Source organism: Scyliorhinus canicula, chromosome 3, assembly GCF_902713615.1.
Source record: "Scyliorhinus canicula chromosome 3, sScyCan1.1, whole genome shotgun sequence".
NCBI classification, from domain to species: Eukaryota; Metazoa; Chordata; class Chondrichthyes; order Carcharhiniformes; family Scyliorhinidae; genus Scyliorhinus; species Scyliorhinus canicula.
Window position 1 is genome coordinate 138,028,753 of NC_052148.1, and position 25,134 is coordinate 138,053,886.

General features: G+C 47.4%; 1 pseudogene; it reads left to right on the forward strand.

Annotated features, from left to right (window-relative positions):
- The first annotated feature begins 2,600 nt into the window (after positions 1-2,600).
- Positions 2,601-25,134, forward strand: part of LOC119963641 — a 61,655-nt pseudogene continuing 39,121 nt past the window's right edge.

Below are 25,134 nucleotides of genomic sequence, written 5' to 3' on the forward strand. Positions count from 1 at the left end.
CAAGAAAGAAAAGTGTACTTTTAAATCCACTGAGGCAGCCTATCTGGGGTATCACATAGCTGCACAAGGATTACACACCCTGGAAGACAAGGTCAGAACAATAAAGGAGGCACCGGCCCCCAGAAACGCATCTGAGCTTAGGAATGGTGACTATAGGCCTTTTGTACCAAATTTGTCGAAATTATTGGCCCCTTTGCACATGCTACAAAGCAAGGTTTGGAAGACAACCCAGAGAAAAGCTTTTAAAAGAGTAAAGCAATTGTCGCATTCATCGAGTTTATTGGTGCATTTTGAACCATCTAACCTGACGTTATCCTGTGACACCTCTCCATATGGCCTTGGTGCAATATTGTTCCATAAGATGGACGATGGATCTGAAAGGCCTATAGAATATGTCTCAAAATTCCTCTCAAAAGCCAAAAAGGCTACTGTCAGATTGAAAAAGAAGGCTTGTCAATAGTATATGGGGAAAGAAGTTCCCCCAGTATGTATATAGGGGGCACTTGACCATTGTCACGGACCACAAACCACTCTTGGGTCATTTTAAAGAAGATAAAGCAATTCCACCAATCCCATTGGCAAGAATTCTGCATTGGACATCTAAGTCTGCTCGCCTACAAACATATATTCGAGTACCAGTCTGGAACACATATCGCGAATGCAGATGCACTTAGTCGCCTGCCTTTACCAGAGAGTGTAGCACCTCACCTCGTACCACAGCAAATTGTTATGGTGTTGAATTTCTTAGACGTGTTGCCAGTTTCCGCACAGGGAATCAAGTATTGGACCAGCTGGGATTCGCTGTGGCTCAAAGTGAGGCACAGGATGCTAAGAGGTTGGGCTAGTGAGCCAGTTTCTGAAGAGATGAAACTATACTATAAACAAAAGGATGAATTAATTTGCAAAGATGGCATCATACTTTAGGGAGCCAGAGTAGTTTTCCCTGTACTAGGAAGGGAGTTGCTCCTCGCCGAATTGCATGGTGCCCATCCGGGTATATTAACGATGAAAATGCTCGCCAGGAGTTATGTACGGTGGCCTGGCATCGATGCTGGCATTGTGTCTCTAGTGAAGTGCTGTGAACAGTGCCATGTGCAACAACGTTGCCTGCTGCAGCCCCACTGCACCCATGGGAGTGGCTGGGTTATTTGGGACCTTTCTTGGGTACGATGTTTTTGCTCCTTGTTAATGCCCATTCAAAATGAATGGATGTGTTTGAAACAAAGTCGACAACATTGCATGCCACAATTGACAAAATGCTTCAGTGTTTTTCGACCCACGGGATATCTAAATTCTTTGTATTGTAGCCATCTAAGGTGGCCACCTGCAAAGGACCATGGGAATTGTGGCCAACCCAGGATTCAGACAGGTACACAGCATATGTGTATCTAAAACACAGGTAACCAGACCTGACCGAAACCCCTGCTCGTTTACATTTTAATGGCTCATTTTCCCAGGATAATAGAACTCCAATCAAGCAACCGGTACAGCCACAGACTGATCGGCGCCACTCCCCTTGCTCAGAAAGCACAACTGCCAAGGTCAATGACCACTAAGGACCCGCCCAGCTACCAAGGCACCCGCCCCTTTATTGACCAAAATCGAAGAGAGTGATCAAAGCCCTGTCGAACTATTGGGTCCAAGGTTAAGGACCGCCCCAAAGAGCGCAAACTCCCTGGGGGATAAAAGAGAGCACTGCTATGTGTTCTGTCTCTCTTGGATCCGGCCTGTGCCACCCCAATTGCAGCAGGAACAGCCAGCTAAGTTTAAGACCAACGATCGCTACCTGACGGATGAGCCCAGCAGAGGCAGGGCCACTTTCTTCAAACCAGCCAAGTGAAATCCAGATAAAGGCCTTTATCCATTTGCACAGTGCCGGTCGCCCTGAAGTTAAGTATAGGTTATTGTAGCTGATAGGTGTAGTTTAACTCGTAGTAGATATTGTGTTTGCATGTTGAGATAACTCTTGTGTATGTAAATAAACCATCCTTTGAACTAACTAACTGGTTGTGTGGTCATTTGATCGATATAAGGGAAAGGCTTGTGGATCACTGAGATAAATAAATAGAGCAACAGTATTGGATAATGGAACAGGTTTCACAAGAGCTGTATTTCAAACTTTAACATCCTTAAATGGCATGAAGCATATCTGGGCTGCACCTTACCACCCAACATCCCAGGGACTGGCTGAACGAGCAGTCCAAACCTTCAAACAGTCAGGGGAGGCACTGGATACCAGAGTCTCATGATTCCTTCTGGCTATTGAAGTACTCCGCACTCTACAATGGGAATGCTGCCAAAGGAGTTGCTGATGATCCGGCATCTTAGACCCAGACTCAGCCTGCTATTTCCGAATTTGCTAGGGAGGATAGAAGACCAGTCAGTGCAGTCAAACAAAAATCATGATTAATCAAATTAACACGGTAATTTTCAGTGGTCGTGACCCTGTATGTCAGATATTTTGGAAGTGGCTTCATTTGGTTCCCAGGAGTTGTATCAAAAACAGGACCTTTGTGTTATGAAGTGGATGTACAAGGAAGCATGTCGATTATTTATGAGGACAAGAGTTGCTCCAGCAGCCAGCATGACCACCTAAAACCATGTTGCTAGCAGGAAACGTTGATGACTACCCAAGCAGTGAAGTACCGAGCCAGCCTGTGACAGGCGAGTCTGTTATCCCCATGGAAACGGATGAAGGTGAGTTACCAATACCTGAGGAGAGTCCAGGTACAGTGGTTTCTGAAGAAAGCACCCCAGTGGAGGAAACCTCAACAGAGGAGTTACACCGCTCCACTAGAAATCGGAAACCACCCGAAAGACTCCATTTATGATGGACTGATTGCATGCGTCTAATGTTCCATTTATTAGGGACTGCGAAACCTAAATCATTATCGATGTATAAAAGAAATTCGAGAGAGAGGGATGTGGTGTTTGCCCCCTTTTTGGGGTGATCGGCCGTCAGGGTCGTGTCACCCGGGTAACCAACCAGGGACCAGGGTGGGGGCTTACCCTCTGAAGTGTGGGTTTCGGTATCAATGCCTCTGAATTGTAGTTATATGTAAATAAATGTAACTGTTGTTATTTACTGAACTGGTGAACGGGAAATATTATATACGAATAAGCCCAAGTCTCTCAGAACATCAACATTTGCAAGATTCATGAAACTTGACTTAAAAAAAAATCCTGGGCGGGATTTTCCGACCCCCCGCCGGGTCGGAGAAACGCCGGGAGCCTGCATGAATCGCGTCGCGCCTGTCGGCGCCCCCCCCCCCCCCCCCCCCCCCAGCGATTCACCGGCCCGCAATGGGCCGAAGTCCCGCCTCTGTCATGCCGGTCCTACCGGCGGGAATCAAACCACCTACCGTACCGGCGGGACTGGCGGCGCGGGCGGGCTCCGGGGTCCTGGGGGGGGGGAGCGCGGGGCGATGTGACCCTGGGGGGTGCCCCCATGGTGGCCTGGCCGTGATCGGGGCCCACCGATCGGCGGGCGGGCCTGTGCCGTGGGGGCACTCTTTTCCTTCTGCGTTCGCCATAGACTTCACGATGGCAGACACGGAAGTGACCCCGTCCCCTGCGCATGCGCGGGGATTACGTCAGCAGTTGCTAATGCTCCAGCGCATGCGCAGACTTCCGCCGGCCGGCGAAGTCCCTTCGGCCCCAGCTGGCGTGGCGCCAAAGGCCTTTCCCGCTGGCCGGCAGGGCGCCAACCACTCCGGCGCAGGCCTAGCCCCTCAAGGTTAGGGCTTGGCCCCTAAAGGTGTGGAGAAATCCGCACCTTTGGGGGGGCCCGACGCCGGAGTGGTTCACGCCACTCCATCCTGCCGGGACCCCCCGCCCCGATTGATAGGGGAGAATCCCGGCCCCTGTTTTCCTATTCTTATGACCAAAGTAAATAACCTAAGACTTTCCCACATTGTGCTCCATCTCCACCTTATCGCCCACACATTTAACCTGTCTAAATCTCTTTGCAGCCTTTTTGTGTCCTCCTCCTAGCCTGCATTCCTACTTAGCTTTATATCACCAGAAAGTTTAAACACATGACTATCTAAATCTAAATCATTAATAAAGATAGTAAATAGCTGAGGCGCCAACATTGATATCTACAGTACTCTACCAGGTATAGTCTGCCAACTTGAAAGTGCCCCATTTATCCCTATTTCTTGCTTCTTCCAGGTAAACCAATCATCCATCCTTGCTAATATATCATCCCACCTCTGTGAGTCCTTACCTTGTGTTGCATCTTATCAAATACCTTTTGGAAATCTGACATCTACTGGTTTCCTTACTACCTCAAAAAGCTGTAGGGAATTTAAGAAAGTTATAGCCAATGCATTAACCATCATAACAAGTATTAATTTAGAACCCTAGAATTTGGACCATCACATCCAGGAGATTTTCCAGGTTTTAGTCCATTGGCTTTCTCCAGTACTTTTTCTCTGCTCAGTAAGAACACCAGGTTAAAGTCCACCAGGTTTGTTTCAAATCACTAGCTTTCGAAGCACTGCTCCTTCCTCAGGTGAATGAAGAGGTTTGTTCCAGAAACATATATATAGACAAAGTCAAAGATGCAAGCCAATGTTTTGAATGAGAGCATTTGCAGGTAATTAAGTCGTTACAGATCCAGAGATGGGGTAACCCCAGGTTAAAGAGGTGTGAATTGTCTCAAGCCCAGGCCAGATGGTGGGGGGTGGATGTAATGCGACATGAATCCAAGGTCCTGGTTGAGGCTGTACTCATGTGTGCGGAACTTGGCTATAAGTTTCTGCTCGGCAATTTTGCGTTGTCACACGTCCTGAAGGCCATCTTGGAGAACACTTACCTGGAGATCAGAGGCTGAATGCTCTTGACTGCTGAAGCGTTCCCCGACTGGAAGGGAGCATTCCTGCCTGCCAATTGTCACGTGATGTCCGTTCTTCCATTGTTTTTCTCTGCTGATATTAACCACATTAATTTCCTCAGTCTTATTGGCCTTGGAAATTGAAGTTCAATTTGAGGCGTTTGACGCACCATTGATTTTACTGAACTATCCAGTCCAATGTGTCATTATATTGGAGCCAGGCAGCTTTGGTAATTCTCCTTGAGAAATTCAAGTAAGAAGTAGGAATGTAAGAAATAGAAGCAGGAGACAGCAATTCCGCACCTCGAACCTACTCCACCTGTTCTATTGTAATGATATAATGTCTTGAGCTCATTTATTGTAGAAGACATAAGGCACATGACAGCAGTTATACATAGGTATAAACTTTAAAGACTTCAGAGCTCTGTGTGTGCTCTTCTCAAAACAAAAGTGAAAGCAAGGCTCAATCAAATGTCCATCTAGTGATACCATGCTGATATCCCTCAAAGGCATATTACAAAATCCCCCATTCCAAAAAGTATGACTATTTACAATCCATGTTCATGTTTAGTTAACATTTCACAAGTGAATAGATAGATAGATAGAGAAATACAGCACAGAACAGGCCCTTCGGCCCGCGATGTTGCGCCGAACTTTTGTCCCAGGTTAATCAAAGAATTTTGGACAATTTTTCATGGCCAATCAACCCAACCTGCACATCTTTGGACTGTAGGAGGAAACCGGAGTACCCGGAGGAAACACACGCAGTCACGGGGAGGATGTGCAGACTCCACACAGACAGTGACCCAAGTCGAAATCGAACTTGGGACCCTGGAGCTGTGAAGCAATTGTGCTATCCACAATGCTACCGTGCTGCCCTTAAGAAGTTAACCTACACTCCATTATTCTACCCTAATCCATGTACCTATCCAATAGCCGCTTGAAGGTCCCTAACGTTTCCGACTCAACTACTTCCACAGGCAGTGTATTCCATGCCCCCACTACTCTCTGGGTAAAGAACCTACCTCTGACATCCCCTCTATATCTTCCACCATTTATCTTAAATTTATGTCCTCTTGTAATGGTGTGTTCCACCCGGGGAAAAAGTCTCTGACTGTCTACTCTATCTATTCCCCTAATCATCTTATAAACCTCTATCAAGTCGCCCCTCATCCTTCTCCGTTCTAATGAGAAAAGGCCTAGCACCCTCAACCTTTCCTCGTATGACCTACTCTCCATTCCAGGCAACATCCTGGTAAATCTCCTTTGCACCTTTTCCAAAGCTTCCACATCCTTCCTAAAATGAGGCGACCAGAACTGCACACAGTACTCCAAATGTGGCCTGACCAAGGTTTTGTACAGCTGCATCATCACCTCACGGCTCTTAAATTCAATCCCTCTGCTAATGAACGCTAGCATACCATAGGCCTTCTTCACAGCTCTATCCACTTGAGTGGCAACTTTCAAAGATCTATGAACATAGACCCCAAGATCTCTTTGCTCCTCCACATTGCCAAGAACCCTACCGTTAACCCTGTATTCCGCATTTATATTTCTCCTTCCAAAATGGACAACCTCACACTTGTCAGGGTTAAACTCCATCTGCCACTTCTCAGCCCAGCGCTGCATTCTATCTATGTCTCTTTGAAGCCGACAACAGCCCTCCTCACTATCCACAACTCCACCAATCTTCGTATCATCTGCAAATTTACTGACCCACCCTTCAACTCCCTCATCCAAGTCGTTAATGAAAATCACAAACAGCAGAGGACCCAGAACTGATCCCTGCGGTACACCACTGATAACTGGGCTCCAGGTTGAATATTTGCCATCCACCACCACTCTCTGTCTTCTATCGGTTAGCCAGTTTGTTATCCAACTGGCCAAATTTCCCACTATCCCATGCCTCCTTACTTTCTGCACAAGCCTACAATGGGGAACCTTATCAAATGCCTTACTAAAATCCATGTACACTACATCCACTGCTTTACCTTCATCCACATACTTGGTCACCTCCTCAAAGAAGTCAATAAGACTTGTAAGGCAAGACCTACCCCTCACAAATCCGTGCTGACTATCCCTAATCAAGCAGTTCCTTTCCAGATGCTCAGAAATCCTATCCCTCAGTACCCTTTCCATTACTTTGCCTACCACCGAAGTAAGACTAACGGGCCTGTAATTCCCAGAGTTATCCCTATTCCCTTTTTTAAACAGGGGCACGACATTCGCCACTCTCCAATCCTCTGGTACCACCCCTGTTGACAGCGAGGACGAAAATATCATTGCCAACGGTCTGCAATTTCATTTCTTGCTTCCCATAGAATCCTTGGATATATCCCGTCAGGCCCTGGGGACTTGTCTATCCTCAAGTTTTTCAAAACGCGCAACACATCTTCCTTCCTGACAAGTATCTCCTCGAGCTTATCAGTCTGTTTCACACTGTCCTCTCCAACAATATGGCCCCTCTCGTTTGTAAATACTGAAGAAAAGTACTCGTTCAAGACCTCTCCTATCTCTTCAGACTCAATACACAATCTCCCGCTACTGTCCTTGATCGGACCTCCCCTCGCTCTAGTCATTCTCATATTTCTCACATATGTGTAAAAGGCCTTGGGGTTTTCCTTGATCCTACCTGCCAAAGATTTTTCATGCCCTCTCTTAGCTCTCCTAATCCCTTTCTTCAGTTCCCTCCTGGCTATCTTGTATCCCTCCAGCGCCATGTCTGAGCCTTGTTTCTTCAGCCTTACATAAGTCTCCTTCTTCCTCTTAACAAGACATTCAACCTCTCTTGTCAACCATGGTTCCCTCACTCGACCATCTCTTCCCTGCCTGACAGGGACATACATATCAAAGACACGCAGTACCTGTTCCTTGAACAAGTTCCACATTTCACTTGTGTCCTTCCCTGACAGCCTATGTTCCCAACTTCTACACTTCAATTCTTGTCTGACAGCATTGTATTTACCCTTCCCCCAATTATAAAGCTTGCCCTGTTGCACGCACCTATCCCTCTCCATAACTAAAGTGAAAGTCACAGAATTGTGGTCACTACCTCCAAAATGCTCCCCCACGAACAAATCTATCACCTGCCCTAGTTCATTACCAAGTACTAAATCCAATATGGCCTCCCCTCTGGTCGGACAATCTACATACTGTGTTAGAAAAGCTTCCTGGACACACTGCACAAACACTACCCCATCCAAACTATTTGATCTAAAGAGTTTCCACTCAATGTTTGGAAGTTGAAGTCACCCATGACTACTACCCTGTGACTTCTGCACCTTTCCAAAATCTGTTTCTCAATCTGTTCCTCCACATCTGCTATTGGGGGGCCTATAGAAAACTCCCAATGGGACAGATGAATCTCTGAATCTGTAAAGCATAAGGTTAATCTGGTCTGCCCAGATCTTATGATAGTGACCTTGTTTGGAGTTTCTTGAATGATCCATGGAATTGTCATTCTTGGAAGTCATTCTTGGCTGCATTTGAGATCATGTCTTAGATGCAATTGAACTGTATGGTGGTTGAGGAGCTGGAATAGATATAATCTATCCTGTGTCATGCCTCACTGTTGTGCTTTTGCATGTAATGATTTCATAGGATCTTGGTTCTGATCAAATCCTTGTCACCTTCACTGCTTGTCACATTTCTGTGGGATTTTGGATGAAAACCTGTCCTTACTCTAAACTTAGCAATTCTGTCTCAGCATTTTTATTGTGCACATTGGTCATCTTCTCTTGTAGTCTTAAATTTCTTCCTAATCTATGAGAGAAAAGAATGGGGAAGATTAGATGAATTGCCAAACATGAGCTCTGCTGGTGACAGAATAGCTTACTCAAAGGTATTTCTCCCAGATGTGATGTTGCAATGTGTCAATCTTGTTTAATCCGTCTACATTTTAGAATTAGGCACTTCACTGTGCAGATCATCCATTCATCTAGGCAGTTAGATCTAGAGTAATGAGGAAAAGTAAAGTGGTTGATATTCAACGTCTTGCACATATTGCGAAATGGCTTCCCCATAAATTGTGGATTGTTGTCCATAATGATCTCCCTGGGCACAGTACATAAGCTGACAATGACACAGACCGTGCGTGATGGTTGTCCTTTATGTGTTGTGCAATTGTCGAATCATGGGATGCTTACCCAATTTCTCTCCAAGACATTCTCCCATCATAATTGAGGTGCTTTAACATGTTTGGTCCCCTGCAGGTCTTCTTCTTACTCTGTTTGGAGGCTAATTAAGGTGGTAGTTCTGTCTTGTTGTCGACCATCGCATGAATGAGCTGAGTCTGAAAAAAACAGTTGAATTCAGTGGAGCTCATTTAGAAGAACCATTTGACTTACAGCAGGGTAGTAGAAAATCCGTTACTTCACAATGCATAATTCGAAGGTTGTTGAAATACAAACTAAGTATGAGAAAGTTTAGCACTTAAACAATCAATTAGGAATCCAGCTGGTTTAATTGATTTGTTTCACGAGAACTTAAAATAATGAATTCCAGGAACTTGGAAATTACAATTTGGGCCCTTGAAGTGTGAGCTCCAATATTATTTCCCTCAGGCACAATTAGAATCTAATTCAGTGTTTTTTTACGACACAGGCATTGAGTTTACCCCAGATGAACTGAGACCACATAATTTATCGAAAGCGATTGTAGAAAAAGCAGAATGATACAGAGGCTAGAAATCTAAAATAAAAACACAGAAATCTGGAAAATACTCAGCGAGACAAGCAGCTTTTGTGAAGACAAAAAGAGTTAACATTTCAAGATAATTTTTCAGTTCGGTGAAAAGCGATTTACTTTAAACATTAATAATGTTTCTACCTGCACAGGTGGCACCTGCATTTAGTTCTTTTCCCCCCAGCATTTTCTATTTTTACGTAGAAACTCCTCACAGAAAAAGGCCATTTAGCCCAATTGCTCTGCAACGATGTTCATCCTCCACATGAGCCTCCTCCGACCTCATTGTATCCAATCTTATTAACATGTCTGTTTATTCCTTTCTCCTTCATGTACACACTTCGCCTCCCCATAAGTGCATCCAAGCTATACACCTCAACTATTTCTTGCAACAGTATGTAACATTCTTTATCTCTCTTGATTTCCTGAATTCCCAATTGAAATTATTAGTGACAATTTTATATTTATGACCTCTCGTTTTAGTGGAAAATTCTTCTGCACATCGACCCTGCCAATACCCTTATACCTTTATCAGGTCACATCTCAGTCAATTATTTTTCCGCAAGAAGGAAGCCAGCCTGTTCAGCCTTTTCAGTAAGCATATCATTTCAGTTCTGGTGTCATCCTTGTGAATTTTTCTTGCTACTTATCAAGTGCCACTATCGCCTTTTCATAATATGGAGACCAGAACTATTCACAGTACCCCAAGTGGGATCCAACAAGGTTCTGCACAAGTTTGATATAATTTGTTGCTTTTGAGCTCAATTGCTCCGGAAATGAACCCCAATGCTTATTTCTAATGGTTTATATACCGGCACATGGGTGGCAAGGTGGCACAGTGGTTAGCACTGTTGCCTCACAGCTCCAGCGTCCCAGGCTCGATTCCCGGCTTGGGTCACTGTCTGAGTGTAGTCTGCCCGTTCTCCCTGTGTCTGCACGGGTTTCCTCCGGGTGCTCCGGTTTCATCCCACAAGTCCCGAAAGGCGTGCTGTTAGGTGAATTGGACATTCTGAATTCTCCCTCTGTACCTGAACAGGCGCCGGAATGTTGCGACTGGGGGATTTTCACAGTAACTTCATTGCAGTGTTAATGTAAGCCTACTTGTGACACTAATAAAGACTATTAAAAAAAAATTACCTGTACCTTTTGAGACCCTTGCCTCTTTCCCCTTCCCAAACTCTCTCGACTTCTTTAACTAATTTTTGTCCTTTAAGATTGCCTTAATATCACCTTATGTGGCTCAGTGTCAAATTTAGTTTTCTAATGTTCCTGTGAAGCATCCTGTGATGTTTGTTTTGGTAAAGGCATTATATAAATGTAGATTGTTGTTGTTGAGATTACAAGAGAAGGACTGCCAGAAGTTGGCCTTTACCGAACAGCTTTTCCGACTGAGTCAAAAGACTTAACAAGATTGTTAGGCTTCAGTGGAAACGTCTCAATAACATCTTCTCACCTCGGAAGCGTCTCATAATTGGAGCAGGTGGGAAGTAGTTTGTTAGTTAATGCAAATGATAGATTCAGTGTTATAAGTAACTGCAGAGAGGGTGAATTTTTCTCTTCACACATTTTGGTGTTTTGTAAAGTAGTTTTGCAACTTGACTATTCCGAGTTCTGAACTAATTTATTTGCATTATTTCAACTGCTTGAAATTGAATGATGGCAGGGAATATACATACTTCTGTTATAAGGAGAAAATGGTCAAAACTATCTAAAACTGGACTTTAGGAAGGGACAGGGAGAGTAGGAAAGGAAATAGGCATTCAAGACTAAGGTAAAATCAGGGAGAATTCGAAAAATGCCAAAACTAAAGGGATGAAGCATTAACACACAAATTAATTGAATTAGTAATGCAGAAAGTAATTAATACATTTGTTCTAATAGTCATTAGAGAGACATCTTTGCAATGTGAGCAAGGTTGGGAACTAAATATTCCAAGAAATATAAATTTTAGAAGCAAAATGGGAAAGGAGGAAAGGAAGTTCTGATAATACATGATGGGAGAAAGACAGCAGAGAGAAAGGATCTTAGCTCAGATAATCAACAAGTAGTGTCAGTTTAGATGGGGCTAAGCAACAGCTAAGGGAGGAAAACACGAGGGTGGAATCTCACCATATACTTTCAAAGTGTGAGGCTCAGACTGAAAACCGATGTGTATCTCCCAGCTGCAAAGTGATGGGGTGGGATTCTCCATCAACCAATGAGAAAATCGGGAAATGTGATTGGGCAGATAATCATTTCCGACACCAAAATCGGTTCTGCAGAGTGACACCGGCCTTATGGGCGCCGATTTGATTCCAAATCACAAATCTCCGTCACCTCGACAGTGTGCCAATGTGTTCTAGGATGCATATAGAGTAAACGTCATTGGCATATCATTACTGGGCCTTACCCAGTACTCTCTGGGGTCTCCTCGTTCCCCGCCTCTCATGGGCCGAACTCCCGACGGCGAAGTTCACTTGTGCTTTTAAAAGTGGTGAAAGCGGCCTCGTGGCTGATGAGGGACAGAGAGCAGGTAGGACATGGAGAGCAGCGACTGTGGGCTGCTGGTCCTAAAACTGACCAGGCTGGCTGGGTTGGGGGGCCCTGCCAGGGTTGGGGGGGAGGGGGGGGGGGAGATGACGGGGGAACTGGCCGTGTGGCCGGGGTAACCCCCCAACGGACTGGGGCGGTGCCTATGGATGGACTGCCATTGCAGCAGCCTGCAAAGCAACCATCTTTCTGCACCCCCACCACCCAACCGGCCACCATCCACCAGCGAGGTATCAGGCAGTCCACATAGGGCAATACCCACTGCAACCCCTTCGGGGTGCTGGATGGGGGCTATGGAGTGTACCGCCGGAAAGGGCAGCACCAGCCGACGGTACCCCTGGCAGGAGGGATGGGTGCCAGAGGCCACCATGATGCCGGGCACTGATGGGGCCAAGGGTGCGGAGATGGGAAGGGCAGGGACACGAGGAGGCAGGATCCGCAGTGCCACCCCTGGTCACTGTGTAGCCCGTTGGATGTGGTTGGGCACGGGGGTACGCACCATGCTAATATGTTGGCCTTTCAGCCCCTGAAAACATTGCAAATTGAATGGTGGCCTTCCCCCTAGTCACCGTAGCCCTGGGGATGCACTGCGGCTGTACGAGCTGGTGCTGCTCGAGGAGGGAGAAGCATGCAGCAGTGGATGCAGCAGTGGAGCATGTCCCAGAGAAACAGGAGGCAGTTGCCCAGATGGAGAGGTGGCTGCCCATAAGGTTGAGGAGGAGGAGGTACCAAGCAGGTGCCACATGAGGCCTCGGGTGTACCGGCAGCGCCTGTCATTCGAGGACCTGCTGGACCGGGCATGCGTCAAAGACTCCGGCTGAGCAGGGGGCAGTGGAACATATTTGTCAGATCATGGCGCACATGGCATCGCGGGGGAATGCGGGAGGACACCGCTCCCGGTGGCTGTTAAAGTGACGGTCACCCTGAAGCTCTGGGCATGATCGAACGGTGCTTCGTGGTAGCCTCCTGAAGATGCAGTTCTGGTGCCAGGACCGCTCTGGAGGAGCCCCCCCAGTATGGTGCTCAGAGGGTCCGCCCGCATCATGGCAGCCTGCTGCATCCTCCACAACATCACGCAGCAGAGGGGCGAAGTGCTGGAGGAGAAGGATGAAGGCCAGTCCTCCTCCAATGAGGAGGATATGGGGAAGGGCGAGTATGGGCAGGCCATGGGGCCTGAGCAGGCATGGGAGGCCACACAACATTTGCGACAGGGTCAATGCACATGGGACGCTGAGATCATCTTCAGGTTCACCAACAGAGGGGTGGGGGGGGGGGGGAGTGTGGGGGGGGGGGGGACTGGCCAGGGGTATGGACACCGCATCCCACCTCCACACACCCCTCCCACCTTATGCAACCTCCTTTGTGATACATACCTGTCGCACAGCAGGGTGAGGCCCCTGGGAAGGAAGTAACACCGGGTCTGGTTCATGGGATGGACAACCCATTCTGCGATGAGCTCTGCATCTCCACACTGTTTGACAACATCTGACTGCAGCCAACCCACAATAGCACTTTCCACCGTCCACCTTGGTAATCCCTGTGTACAATCTGGCCATTCCATCACACGGTCCCATCGGATCCCTGGGGTGACCGTAGTTGGGACGGTCAGGGAAGGGGGTATGGAGCCCTGCCCACCCACAATGTCCGCCCATCCGCCGCTCCCCCCATGACCCCTCTCTGGCACAGACCAGCCCACCCCTCACATCCATCTGACAAAACAATGAGGCAGGTTGTAATTGTGGTAACAGGTGTTTAATGTGCACAAATATTTACAGATGCGTGCCCTAGTCCCTATCACTAAATTGTGCCCTGCGTTCCTGCCAACCTAACTGGTGTCTAACGTCATGACCTTACGTCTAGGTGGATACCCATATGGTACATAAGGAGTGGAGGCAGCCTGCTGTGATTCTGCGATCTGGGCCCAGCTGCTACCCGGGTGTCCCAGGTGGTGTGGTGCTGCCCTGTTCTGTCTGCTGCCCACCAGATGCACCAGGGACAGGAGCGGTGGGGGAGTCTAAGGTACTGCGGTGTTCTGGCACCTCCGCTTTGGGAGTCACCTCCCTTAGGGTGTCCGATGACCCCCGCGCTACACCATGGGATGGTTTGCAAGTCGAGCTAACCCCTGAGGCTCCCTCACTACCTGCTGCTGCCAGTCCTGGAGGCACGCTCTGGTCTTCAGCAGGGTCTGCATGCTCGCAGCCCTGGAGCACAGGGAATGGACCATCGCCATCTGGGTTTGTGTCACATCACGCTGTGACTGTGCCACCACCTCCTTTGTCTGTGCCACATCAGCCTGTGACTGCGCCATCTCCCTCTGGGACTGCCCCACTCCCTCTGTGTCTGCCCCACATCGGCTAGTGCCTGGGCAATTCCGCTGCCGTTCTCATATATGGCCCCTGTTTCCAGGTGCCTTTGCCACATGGCTGCCTGTCAGTCAGCAACTCTGTCCTGGGCCTCGACCAGCATCTGCACAGAATGGCCCAGGCATTGGACATGTTGATCCAAGGTAAAAACCCTGGCTCCCAATGCCTCCAAGGCGGTCGCCACCTGTGCGGTGTTGGCCTGCGTGGCACGTATTGTCGGCACCACCTACTGCTCCTGCACATGGTTGCAGTTCTCAAATTGCACCGGCAGGTGTTGGATGCTCGCTGACCGCCCCTCATGTAGTCCCCGGCACTGTTACTGCAGTTCCACCTTCAGCTTGCCCTGTGATTGTTCGCCCCCTCAGGAGTTCTTACCTCTACCTGATGTACCTGATCAGCTGTGTGGTGAGCACCAGAGCGTTTCCCAGGAGCCTCTTCACTAAAGTGCCCGACCAAGCTGAATGTCTCTGGGATGGGGAGGGTGTTGGAGACAGCTGTAACGGGAAATCTGTATCACCATCGGACTCGAGCTCCAGGCTGTCCTAGGTCTCAGGAAAAGGGATGCCACCTGGGCTGCTCGCCTTGTTGCTGCTTGGCTCATCTGGGGCTGGGGACACCAGATGGACTTGCCCTAACACCAGCAGGTCCTGCAAGGCACAAGACAAGATGTATGATTAGACTGCGGGCCGGGGGGAGGGGGGGGTGGGGAGTAGGGGTGGTCTGGGGGGTGAGGGTAGGGGTGAGGTGAGGGTGGCGTGGGGGATGCTGAGGATGGGAGGATGGTGAGGGTGATGGTGGGGGGTGGTGAGGATGGTGGTGAGGGTGGTGGTAAGGGTGAGGGTGGGGTTGAGGGTTAGGGTGGGGTTGAGGGTGAGGGTGATGTGGGGATGAGCGTGGGGGTGAGGGTGAGGTTGGTGTGGGGTTCGTGGTGAGGATGGTGGCGAAAGTGTTGGTGAGGGTGGTGGTGGGGGGATTGACACATGTGTCAAGGCAAACCACAACTCAGCGGGACCTCACTTACTCGCCTGGGGCTGACCTCCACCCCAGCGACTTCCGTACCTTTGGGCCCAGCGACCATGTCCAGGGACCTCTGCTCAGACACGGTGAGGGGCCGCTGGTCCCGTTGTCCCCCTCCAGTCTCCCCTGCTCCCAGTGGTTATGGGCAGTTTTCTCCGGGGGTGGGGGGGGGGGGGGGGGGGGGGGGGGGGGGGGGGGAACAGAAAACGACAATATTAGACAGACCAAAGCCTGCAGTTCGTGGGGTGGGTAGCTGGTGGCTTCAGTTGCTAGGGCATCCTGCCATGGTGGTTGGTATGGGTGCCGACATGTGGTGCAGGGTGGGGGTTTGGCTGCCTTCCGGGTGCCGGGTGGGGATGAGGTCGTGAGTGTGTGGGACGGGGTTTACTGCCCGGGGCACAGTGTTGCCAACTCACCCTGGCCGCCCTGAGAAGGTTGTGCAGTTTCTTCCTGAACTGCAGGCTGGTCCGGATGGTATTGCCCACGACACTGACCGCCTCTGCCACCTGGGCCCAGGCATGGCGAATGGCGCTGTCTGGTAGCTTCCTTCCCGGGCCGGGGTGTATGGTTGCCCGCCTCGATCTCCATGGCAGCTCGACGTCTGTAAATCGTGGTGCTGCTCTCTTTGCTGCCATCTTGTTGGCTGGGATGGTGTGTGTGGGGAGTGTAGAGTGTATATGTGGCTGCAGCTTGTCAGCCTCCAGATTGTCAATTGTGAAACCGGCAAAGCCGGCACCGTTTCTCATTGGAATCGATTGTGTTCCACGTGGTGCCGGTGCTAGCCCATTAACAGTTACTGAATCGGTCCAGGTGCGGGGCCAGTTTTGCTGTCGTGGAAATCCACAAATCCTGCCCCAGCGTCACCGCTAAGTGTCAGGAACAGAGAACCCCTCTCCAGTTTTCCCTCCAGATCTTGAGCTGCCAGTCTGGCAGGGCAGGGCCTGATAGAGCCGGCAAGGCTGGCTCAAAAGGATTGGGGCACCATCTTAAAAGAGCGCCCTGATCAGAACTGAATCAATGGCGCCAGCATGGAGGTATAGTCAACATGTGGCTCCCAAGAGGATCCACGCCAGCATTTCCCATTGGCACTGCCCCTGACATTGCACCCTGGCACAGATTAGCACTGCCAGGTTGTCACGGTGACTCTCCCCCCCCCCCCCCCCCCCCCCCCCCCCCCCCCCCGGGGGGCTAATCTTACCTGTGACTGATTCACGGCTTCAAATAGCTATTGTAAACCTCGCCAATATGATGTCACATTGACTATTCAGTGAGGAGCGGCCATGAGGGTAGGATTATTACACAGAGTTAGAAATAATTGTGTTGTGGGAAATATATTGGAATGGACTGGGGCTAAATTAATGGACAGAAAACAAAATAGTAGAGGTTTGGGACATTTTGGGGTTAGCAGGCTGCAACTAACAGAGTTAGTTCCAAACTAACATCAGTGCTTGGGCCTCATTATTTATTGTCTATATTAATGACTTAGGTGAAGTACTGAGTACAACATATCAAAGTTTGTTGAGGATAAAGTTATATTTATTAACCAAACGCAGGGCAATTCTCTTGACCAGAAAATGAGTCTTTGATATTTACTGTGAAGTGTCGCGAAAACATTGATTTTTGTGTTTCAGACATTGACAAAAATTACATTTTATGGCAAAGATAGTTATTCATCTATGTTGCCAATCAGGAGAATAAAATATTCAACTTAAAGTAACAGGTATTGACATAATTTGATGATGCACTCATGCCATGTGGGCCCAAATTTGCTGGCTGTCTTAAGTATCTAATAACCATCAAGTCAGAACTTTAATATTATGGATTCTCACTGGTATCGATGAAAGTAAGGTTATCATAGATTAGAGTTGTGTTATGTGCAACCGATTAAAGTGATTCAAAGTAGGGCAGCATGGTGGCGCAGTGGGTTAGCCCTGCTACCTCACAGCGCTAAGGTCCCAGGTTTGATCCTGGCTCTGGGTCACTGGCCGTGTGATGTTTGCATGTTCTCTGTGGGTTTTGCCCCCACAGCCCAAAGATGTGCAGGGGAGATGAATTGCCCCTTAATTGGAAAAAATTAAATGGGTACTCCAAATTTTTTTTTAAAAACGTGATTCAAAATGTTTACAATCAGGTTTGCATGAAAAGGCACAATGAAGGCTGTGGCTTTACTGCAGTTGCAAGTAATAGGTCAATAGCTACAGTGCTGATTTGTAACTGGAAACAGCTTGTCCAATAAATAATAATGGAAAATACATCAGATCATCTGATGCAGGGTCATCAACCCTCAACATTGGTCACTTCCCTCTTAACATATTTACCAGTACTGCTAAATATCTCCAGCATTTTCTATATTTATTTCATATTTCCAGCATTCAAATTGTATTGCTTCAGTACCTTGTTCATATTGCTTGGCGTATGCTCAGGGCAAGGTCTCAAAGTGCAAACCAATGGTTAATATCTTTGGATGAATACACAGCAGAAGTTAATGAGGGTAGCAACAGGAATGCAACAGCCGGATTAATTCTCAAAAGGAACTTACTAGTTTAATACTGCTGTGCCTTGTTCCTTTAATATTATAGGCTTACCAAACATATTGTGGTGGTGGTGTTAGGGATCACTAAGGGAGTCCGAGTTGCTGCGGCAACATGCACATTTACATACATGTTGCAGACTGGAGCTATGGATAGTGATGGCAGACGGTCCAACTTTCTTTCCATCATATGGCTGACCAGGAATCTCACCTTCTCTTACTTCCTGCAAATGGAGGCTTGTCGGAAGGATTCTCAGGTTGATGGTCAACCTGTTTGGCTGCATTATGAATGTACTTTCCTTGACCATCATGTCCTGGAGTGGGATTTAAACACGGGGCTTCTGCCTCAGAGGCAGAGATGTTACCCACTGCACCGAGGCCTCCTGAACACACCGTAGCTGTATGAATTTTAACCTTTCACTTGAGAAGCAGGATAATATAGTATGAAGCCATGTTATTTGGAAATAGTTATTCAACAGCTGGATTGTTGATTTTGTTTGATTAGCTGGTCCTGCCTGGGAAAGAAATAAAGAAGAAAAACCTGTGGGACCAGGTGAGAAAGTGCCTAGATTCTCTTGTCATAATGCGAGGGTGTAGAGAAGTTAGTAGACGTCAGCTTCCAAGGATGGACTGTATTAAGAAATAGAAAGAGATGAGGGGTGGAATTTTCTCAAAAAGAAAATGCAAAGTGGCGCAGCAGGCGGACAAAATGGCGAAAAAGCGACAAAGGGATAATGCCGGGGGATGTGCCAGGAGCAGTGCTGGAGTAATGTCAGGGTACTGCCTGGGCATGACCCTTTCCCCCTCTTTGGGATGCACTCACCTGTGCGCCTCCGATAGGTGCTGCTTGCCAAGTGCACGTTATGGAGAACCTGCCGTGATTCACATCGGTGTGCCCTCACACCAATATGAATGGACATTCGAATGGTGGGGAGGGTGGAACTATCAGGCAGAAAGGCCTGATAATCACATTTGAATGTATTCAAATAAGGATCTGACTTTCAATGTTGGGATTCCTGTTATGTCATTGGAGGGGGCGGGCCTATTGGAACAGGAAATCCCACTGGCATAAGTCATGCTTTGGGATTCCTGCAGGATCTCCCGCTCCCGCCACCAATCCTGTTCCCGAAAACGGGAATGCAAAATCCCTACCCCCCCCCCATGGTGTCTGATACTGGTGGCAATTCCAAGGATGCTAACCACTGTTCTGCCATGCCGAATGAGGCGGGGATATGGTAGAAACATATAGAATTATGAAGGGAATAGCTAAGATAGAAGTAGGGAGGTTGTTTCAACTGGCAGGTGAAACTAGAACTAGGGGACATAGCCTCAAAATAAGGAGGAACAGATTAAGAACTGAATTGAGGAGAAACTTATTCACCTAAAGGGCTGTAAATGTGTGGAATTCCCTGCCCAGTGAAGCAGTTGAGGCTACCTTGTTGGATGTTTTTAAGGCAAAGATAGATAGATTTTTGAACAGTAATATTAAGGATTATGGTGAGTGGGTGGTAAGTGGCCACAAACCTCCACATTATCAAGATATTTAAATATTCTCTGCTTAGATTACAAACTACCTGAGGGGTTCCATGAACCCTCTAACTATTTTTAAATTGGGCTCCGCTGAAGTGAAGTGATGTGAGATGGTTTCACTGAAGGGTGTCTTTATTTTTGAGTTGTGATGACTACTACAAAGCAACACCACACTGAAAATTGTCAGATAGCTGTCATAGAGACAAATTGGTAATTGAGGAGTAATTTTATCTATTTGTGCTCCCACACCACTTCCCTGCTGAGAGTGCCTATGGTGGAAATTTGGGCAGATATTCATTGGCGTCATTCACCCATGATCTGTACACATGGAGGCGGCGGGCAAATTTTGAACCTGAGAGGACAAATTCACCCAATTAGATGGGGGGGGGGGGGGGGGAAGAGGGAAGAGTTAGCAATTTACTGTAACTACATCCAACCACTAGATGCCGATCAAAAGCATACTCATGGGTCAAGTGATATGTTTGATTCGGGGAGAAGGTTGTAAGGCGAGACAGTGAATAGGCGTGTTATCAGGAACTCTGTAGTTAGACTCATAGTTTTAGTCAATCTGTTATCTTTAATAAGCAAGTCGAATCTATTTAGTCGTAGTGTAAATAAATTAGCTTTGTTCAATACATTGCTTGATGTTCTTTGTGAGATACCACACTTCCAAGCTTGCCTCATTCAGAAATCAGAGAACATCACAGTATGGAGGTCAGGGGTGTGTGTGGAGGGATGGGGTAGGGGGTGGGGGGTGCTGCGGTGGTTGCTGGCAGCATTGGGATAACTGCCTGATTCACTCCTGTCTCCATAGCTCTTCCCGGGGCGGGGAGGAAGAACATTGGCTCCAACGCGGTATTTAGGGGCCATGTTCCATTAGGGACAAAATGTTCTGGCTGAAGCAGTGTCTCCATTGGCATCCTCGCCCCCCCACCCCATCCTCGCTGTGTTTGGAGACCATCAATTCTCCAGAGGAAGACTCCTGGACATGTACAGAACGTTGGGTCTCAATTCCCCAGTCGTAGGCCATTCTGTGGAGGGGTTCCCCATTCACATTGATCACCTGGCATTGTCACTGCACTTGAACAATTTTAGAAATCTGTCTCCTTGTGATCTGTCAATTACAGTTGCAGCAGCGAACTCTACCAGTGGGGGTGCTGTTTGCCCACCAGCTTGAGTATCCTGCCAGTGTGACCCCTCTGCCATCCCTATTTGAGCAAGAATCCGGGAGGTACACTTTTAATTGGCCACCTCCTGGAAGATCATTTATTCACCGGCAAATTCATCCCTATCTAAATAAAGGGATAATGGTGAAAGGGAATGACAATGAGATAAGTAAGAGCACTAAAGTTGGAGCTGTGGAGGGATGAATGGCCGAGTAATAAATAATAATGTCTATTCAAAAAAAAGACACGTCAAATGAGTAAAGGAAATTTCAAAGAAGAATGCCAAGGTTCTGATTTGAAATTGTTGAACTCAGTGTTGAATCCAGAAAGGCTATGAATGCATCATCAAAAGATGAGGCACTGTTCCTCAAGCTTGTGTTCAGCTTCATAGAAACAGTGAATGAGTCACGGACAAAGATGTCAGTGTGATAACAAGGTGGAGAATTAAAATTACGGACAAGCTGAGGGATATCGAAAGAGAGTTGGATGTCACAATGGGAGTAGTTGGGGTACTAAAGAGATAAATTCCAATGGACCAGATGGCCTTTTCGACCTGTGCAAATAGCTGCCAACAATAATGAAATGAAATGAAATGAAAACCGCTTATTGTCACAAGTAGGCTTCAAAAGAAGTTACTGTGAAAAGCCCTGAGTCGCCACATTTTGGTGCTTGTTTGGGGAGGCTGGTACGGGAATTGAATCAGCTTGCTTTCCAGATGAGGGGTTAATCACTTTATATTAGGATGTGTTGTTCACAATGAGAACAATGTCACTCTTGATAAAATGGATGAAGACAAACCATTGGTGGGTCAAGCCTTCTCCCCAAAGCAACCATTGCGACAATAAGATAAACATCCAGGTATTCTGACCTCAGATTTGCAACATATGAAATCAACAGACATTCTCCAAGAGGAAAGTGCTGTCATGATGATTACTTCAAATTTAAAAGGTTACATTTTGTAAATTGGCATAGTTCCCAACACTTCTCAATAATTACTGCCTGCCTTAAAAATCACCAGAAGTGAGTTGTGGCACCGTGTCTGAATACTGACTTGATAAGGAGCATGTTGAAGAGGTTACCTAACCCTATTGCTATCATGCAATAACATAGTGGTCTTAATGTACACTGTGAACATAAAACATGTTTAATGGCTATAATTACGCATATTAAAGTGATGCTTTGGTAAGCATGATTGCTTTATCACTCGCTCTGAAAGCAACAGGCCTAGGATTAAACAAGAATAAATATATTTTCTGCGCTGACTTTGAATTTAAATTATGTTTGCTATTTGTTTTAATGAGAACTAAAGCAGCAGCTCTTAATTGAACTCGTCAACAAGTGCTGTATTTTGGGTTTGCAATGTGCTAGGAGCAGTAGTCTGGTTGTATGCTGGGGTCTCAAACATTAGTGCAATACATCAGTCAGTGACTTTTTAACCCAGCCACTGCATTACCGTAACATTTATAGGTTTGCGATCACTTTTGCTGGAGCAGAAGTGATGGCAAACTGGGTGACCTGATTTCAACTCCAGTGTTTAAAGGGACACCTTCAAACATTCAATTTGAAGGAGTTGGAGTTGGATAGCAAAGAGAAAGAAGTGTCAGATTGCAATCCATATGGTCAAATTATACCCAGTAAAGTGTCACTTTCCTGGATGTGCTGGTGAGACCAGTGAGGACCCAGACCAATAGGCTGTTCCCTGGAAAGTGGAGAAAGGAAACTGTTTGGGACACCAAGGTGGCATGGTTGGAGGTGACACAAGAGATCCAAAGTGATGGGCCATGCTTCTGGACATAATGCAGGAAGCGGTTCAATAACCTAAGCACGTCAAGAAAGCTTAGTGCAGTGGTATTTTTCCCCACCCCTTGATGTGTATGCCACCTCAACTTCCACACTATGTCTTCTCAAACCTACACCAGTATATCACTCCTTGCACCAACTTACCTTATAGGTACACCCAACCCTCTCAGTCTATACTTTTCCTCACATTCCTATCTGACACTTACTTCATCCTCATACAATATTATGCCTCTCCCTAATAGTCACCCTCAACAAACCTCTCCACCCATTTTTAAACACTTCACATTTCTCTCACACATAGGTATCTTCATTTCCTCCTTGTAAGAAAAAAGAGCACAGAACAAGAGGGAGAAGTGGAGAACTAGAGGTGGCCAGCAACTATCTCACAGTTAAAACATGAGGAGAAGTAAGTGCTGAAAATCAGCCTCAAAATGCATGGCCATCAAAATGGAGAGATGGGTGCATCACCACTACTTGCTAGCAGAATGAAATATCAGTCAGCCACATGAGCGTGCAATGCTAAGCCATATTTACTTGTTTTCAACATGTTCTGTTCAGCCACATGCAGAAGTTGTAACTCAGGAGACAGTGACATCGGTAGGAGTGACCCCCATGCAGACATTATGGAGACAAAGTCCAGTCTCCATACTGAAGGTACCCTCAGTGGTGTGATGCAGCACCACTACTAAGTGGGGTAAGATTTCAAACAGATCTAACAACTCAAACCTGGGAATCCATGAGGTGCTATGGGCCATCAGCAGCAGCAGAGTTGTATACAACCACAATCTGTGACCTCAGACCGGCATATCTCCCGCTCTACCATTCTAACAAGCCAAAGGATCAACTCTGGTACAACGAAAAGTGTAGGAGGGAAACACCAAGCATACCTAAAAGTGAGGTGCCAGCCTGGTGGAGCTACAACATAGGAATGCTTGTGTGTCAAACAGCATAAGCAGCAAGTGATAGATAGAGCTATGAAATGCCACAAACAAATGGTCAGATCTAAGCTCTGCTAGCCTGCCACATCCAGCCGTGAATGGTGGTGGACAACTAATTGGAGGAGGAGGTTCCACAAATATTCCGACCCTCAATGATGGAGAGCCCAGCGCATCGGTGCAAAAGATAAGGTTGAAACATTTGCAACCATTTTCAGCATTGTGGAGTGGATGATCCATTTTGGCCTCTTCCTGAGGTCCCCAGGATCCTAAGGCCAATCTTCAGTCAATTCAATTTACTCCATGTGATATTAAGAAATGAAGGCACATGATACTGCAAGGCTATAGGCCCTGACAATATTTTGGCAAGAATACTTATCAAATCACCTGAGAAGATGATCCAAGCAGAAGTTTACTTTCCAATCAAAAGAAAAGCCTGTAACGCAGGATACAACACATAGGTCCCAACTAGGACTACTGATCATGCCAGTCCCAATCTGGCTTTTAAGTGTTGATTTCATAGGCCTCCACCCATCAGCAGGGGAGTTTGTAGTGCAGATACACCTCAGGGAATTCTTACATGGTCAAAACCAGAGAACGGGCTGTACACAAACATGTGGATCATCTCAAAGGCAGGAAGCCCGCACAAGAGACAGCCCTGCCAGATGAATCAGTCCATCGTTCCCCTTGCCCACCACCCATGAGCCAGAGAGCATTACTCCCCAAGGACCAGTGCACAAGTCTACATAAGATACAAGGCTCAGAGGGGTAGCTGATATGGAGATGGAATCCTCCATACTCTCAGATGACAGTATAGTCAGGAAGGGACCTCCAATGGGACTCTTCCAACGTTTGGTGTGGAAGCAACGCTCCCCAATGGGTTATACACCCCCCCCCCCCAACCCAGTGCCAAGCCATTGGAAACACATCCACGGGAAAAATGGCAAAGGAGGCCTCCTCTGCATCCAACAACAGAGGAATCTAAGGACTTCGGTGAGAGGTATGTAATAACCCTCACAAGACCCACGGGGATCGGTGCACAGATGCATCCATGCTGTCACTGATGCCTTGTATGCCCAGGCGGAGTGGTAAATATAGTACCCTGTGGACCCACACCCAATGGAATGCCCGGGGAGCGGTGCTTGCTGCCGTTGCCGGGCTGCCCTGGGTCCAGGGGTCATTGATAGAATGCATGTCGCCCTACGGCCACCTGCTGATAACAGGCCGCTGTTCACAAACAGGAAGGGGTACCATTTGATAACTCTCAGGACACATGAAGTGGTTAGATTTAGTGGACAATTGATCAATAAACAGCTGATAGCATGGATGTTAGATATAACCATTTTTTTTCTAGCAACCAGTAGCCTGCGCACATCTTTCTTGTACTCGGCTATAAAGGAAGAGCTGAGCTCCTGAAACACTACAGCTGGGATCATCAGATGTGCAGTATGCACTCCTGCGCTCGATACTTGGGCAGCGTACATGACTGGTTTATCTTGGCACACTTGGAGGGGCAGCCCCCTTCTGGCTGCGGGGCTGGCTGCTGGGCAACAGGAGCTACCTGTTGCCGTAGTGGCTGATGACGCCTTTCCAGAGGCCACAGACCGACGCGGAGACCCACCACAATGATGCCCATACAGCGACCAGGGGTGTGGTCGAGAGGTGCTTCAGGTCCTGAAGATGCACTTCAGGTGCTTGGATCGCTCTGGAGGGGACGAAGCAAGGAGTGCCGGACAAATCGTTG